Source organism: Rutilus rutilus (genome assembly GCF_951802725.1).
Source record: "Rutilus rutilus genome assembly, chromosome: 20".
Taxonomy (NCBI): Eukaryota; Metazoa; Chordata; class Actinopteri; order Cypriniformes; family Leuciscidae; genus Rutilus; species Rutilus rutilus.
Genome location: NC_140225.1, coordinates 35,572,851 through 35,577,350, shown reverse-complemented (window position 1 = coordinate 35,577,350; position 4,500 = coordinate 35,572,851).

Sequence of the window (4,500 nt, the reverse complement as noted above, 5' to 3'; positions counted from 1 at the left end):
TATTATAAGCTTTTTGAATGTAATAAATAATAAAAAATAAAAATTATATAACAACATATTTCACCATTACAAAGTCTTTCAATAAAAAAAAAATCCTTTAATAAAAAAAATCACCTTTAACCTCCAGTTTGGTTTCTCCCACCTCCCATGATGCACCACAGCAAAGATATAAAAGGCCATTTTAGTAACAGCTCTGGTTTTTCAACTGGTTCAAGCAAGCTGTCAGATGGGTCCTCAAACGGACTAATTTTTGTTTGATTTTCCAACATAAAGCATGCTTTAACCAAACTTAACTGTTTTACATTTTATGTTGAAGTTGAAATTTTGCTGATTATCTGTTCTATATAAATATATAAAATGAAAAAAGGTAGGGAGATTATATTTTCTATATATGACATTTTGGGACATTCATCATACATTCAACAATGTACATTCATCACTTGGCTATTTTATATCCCAAGGCAATATGTTAATGTTATTTTATTGTAAAACAGGTACATTTGTGGCAGCGGTTTATAGTTTAGTTACTTAATTTTGTCATTACGTTTGTAAAGGCCCTATTGTGGTATTACGATTAAAATGCTGAAATTCGTCTTATTTCCATATGTTCTGTTTTAACTGAGTCGGGCTGACGTTATGACACACGAGTTTACCTGCATCTCCAGACTCTCACCTGCTGCTTGTTCGTTGTTTTCTTTTTCGGTCAGGATTTGGATGAAAGATAGGTTGGAACATTATTTTAATTAATATATTTCTCAAACCATGTATAAACGTCATCTGTGGTTCTGCGGAGAAATCAGCTCATGTTTTTGCATAATGTATAGTAAATGCAAGCCAAACGTATCTGTTTTGAAATGTTCCTATTTGTGTCTTTATAAATTATGAAATATAGCACGAAAACATAAAATATTTTATTTAGTTATTTTTATTTTATTTTATTCACTCACATTTACTTTTCACTCTGTACATGCTACCCTTGGGAGAGATCATTAGGAAGCATGGCATTAGTTTTCACTGTTATGCTGATGATACTCAGCTCTATATTTCTTCGCACTCCGACAAAACGCACCAATTCACAAAATTAACGGAATGCATAGCTGATATAAAAATTTGGATTACTAGTAGTTTTCTACGATTTTAATTACTGGACAAAAAACGTCCTCACGTCATAACCTAGAATACTGTCTAACACTTGATGGCTGCTCTGTCAAGTCTTCATCGTTGGTTAGGAACCTGGGTGTGCTCTTTGATACCAATCTTTCATTTAAAAGTCACGTGTCTAGTATCTGTAAAACCGCATTTTTCCATCTTAAAAATATATGTAAATTACGTCACATGCTCTCATTGACAAATGCGGAACAATTAGTTCATGCGTTCATGACATCAAGGCTAGATTATTGTAATGCTCTACTGGGTGGTTGCCCTGCACGCTTAATAAACAAACTACAGCTGGTCCAAAACGCAGCAGCTCGAGTTCTTACCAGAACCAGGAAGTATGACCATATTAGCCCGGTTCTGTCAACACTGCACTGGCTCCCTATTGAACATCGTATAAATTTTAAAATATTGCTGATTACTTACAAAGCACTAAATGGTTTAGCTCCGCAGTGCTTGAGCGAGCTCTTAACGCATTATAGTCCTTCACGTCTATTGCGATCTCAAAACTCCGGCCAGTTGAAAATACCTAGAATATCAAAATCGACTGCTGGCGGTAGATCCTTCTCCTATTTAGCACCAAAACTGTGGAACAGTCTTCCTAACATTGTCCGGGAAGCAGACACACTCTGTCAGTTTAAATCTAGACTAAAAACCCATCTCTTTTACCTGGCATTCATATAGAACATTATACTTTTCTATTATTTAATTCAGTTAAATAATTATTAGGCTGCATAGATTAGGTCAGCCGGAACCGGGGACACTTCCTATAACACCCGATGTACTCGTTACATCATAATAAGAATGGCATCTACGCTAATGTTAGTCTTTCTGTTTATTCCGAGGTTTACTGAAGTCAGCCAGATCCGGGCCGTATCCAGATCAGATGGTAGATCTGCGCCTGGACACGACGACAACGCATCCCTGAAGTGCCAGCCTCATCGGCCCTATGAAGGCCTCATCGACACGACAGCCATTGGCACTGATCCTCAACAAACTCGTCTCCATACCGGCGTGACTCCGACTTCCAACCAGAGGGAACTGGATAAATATTCTGAATGTTCTGATCCAATCTGACTTCTGACCTGTAATGCTGCCTGAATCATAATCATACACGGTTTGTTCGTTGGCCATAGGAGAACTGGCCCCCGACTGAGCCTGGTTTCTCCCAAGGTTTTTTTCTCCATTCTGTCCATTCTGTGGAGAGATAGAGGGTCTCATAAGAGCAGATAGAGAGAAGAAGGGTCTCATAAGGGCAGGTGGAGAGATGGAGGGTCTCGTAAGAGCAGGTGCGGTGAGTCAGGGTCTCGTAAGGGCAGGGCAGGTGGAGTGATGGAGGGTCTCGTAAGGGCAGGTGGAGTGATGGAGGGTCTCATAAGGGCAGGTGGAGTGATGCAGGGTCTCATAAGAGCAGGTGGAGTGATGGAGGGTCTCATAAGAGCGGTTGGAGAGATGGAGCGTCTCATAAGGGCAGTTGGAGAGATGGAGCGTCTCATAAGGGCAGGTGGAGTGATGGAGGGTCTCATAAGGGCAGGTGGAGTGATGGAGGGTCTCATAAGGGCAGGTGGAGTGATGGAGCGTCTCATAAGGGCAGGTGGAGTGATGGAGGGTCTCATAAGGGCAGGTGGAGTGATGGAGGGTCTCATAAGGGCAGGTGGAGTGATGGAGGGTCTCGTAAGGGCAGGTGGAGTGATGGAGGGTCTCATAAGAGCGGTTGGAGAGATGGAGCGTCTCATAAGGGCGGTTGGAGAGATGGAGCGTCTCATAAGGGCAGGTGGAGTGATGGAGGGTCTCATAAGGGCAGGTGGAGTGATGGAGGGTCTCATAAGAGCAGGTGGAGTGATGGAGGGTCTCATAAGAGCAGGTGGAGTGATGGAGGGTCTCATAAGAGCGGTTGGAGAGATGGAGCGTCTCATAAGGGCGGTTGGAGAGATGGAGCGTCTCATAAGGGCAGGTGGAGGGGGAATGGATCCTGGTAAGCGTTTTAGTGTCACAGTTGTACACACAGCGGCTTTCTTCTTCCACGAGGGGTTTTGGTGTCATGCATTTGTTTCCAGGCAGAGAGATAAAGAACGCGACACACGTCTCCTGTAGAATTCAACCAATCAGATTGCGACTTCGAAAATCCTGAAGTGTTTCCAGAAAAATATGCCATATGCATCAGACGTGCACCAGACGTCTGAGGCTGAGATTAGTTCAGACCTGACTCTGAAGTAGGAGATTACAGTTTTTCTCGATTGCTTAAACAATATAACCAGGCTTTTGAACTAAAATTTCAAAACCATAATGCCATTTATCAAAAAGCACACCCATTTCTCTAAACTATAAACATTATTCCCTGTTTTGACACATGAGTCAGATTTGTTGAACTGTCACTGCAAAACTCTACACACAAATCCCTTCATTTCTCATTGCTTAGTCATGTTAGTCATTTAGAAAGCACTAGCATTCAATATTGTTCACTCAAGTCAGCACAGCTTCAGCTCAGTTAGCACACAGTTACCCAGGTGGAAACACTAAGAGTCAAAATTGAACACACATCAATCAGATCCTTCATTAGATAGATAAAAGGGCCCAAATCAGTTTATTGAGTTTTGGAACAATGGATCTAGAAAGACATGAAGGAAGAGATCGAGGAGGGATAAGAAGGAGGAGGAAGGGCAAGGGCAAGAAGACAAGCAGTCTCAGATGAAATTCAAGCCACTCTAGTTGCCCATGTCTTAGTCAATGGTATGACTATGAGGGAGACTGGGCTACGAGTAAGGCCAAATTTGAGTCGCTTTACCGTCGCCTCGAGAACCTTCAGGGAGTTGTGGTGGAGTTGAAACAAAATTCTATTACTGAATAAGAGACAAACATTTCCAATAGTCTTTGATGAGGTTTATTTTCTTGCAAGAAAATGCCAGCAGTCGAACAGTCACACAGAGTGGCTGCAGAGCGTGACAGTGAAGCATCCTTTCTCCTTTATAGTCTTGACTCCCAGAATGTTATCTTTCTAGGCCAATTATGGTATTTCAACCATATGTGGAACATTCTTAGACTTAGACTTCTTAGACATATTGTATCCTTGAGTGGAGGCCCTCCTGTCACGTACCAACACTCTTTACCATTCCAATACAATTCCATATTAGAATAAGGTTTGTGTGTGCTGTTTTACTGTCATATGATGGTCACACACATCTTAAGTAAATATAAAAAAAAATTTAGAGGAGAGAGTAAAAAAAAAAAAACCAGGAATTGTTTTTTGTTTTGTTGTGTGTGTGCTGTACTGTGTAGTACATGAATGAATAAAAATGTGCCAATGTACCCATTTCTTTGGTTCTTTAGTGTTCATCATGTGAAAAG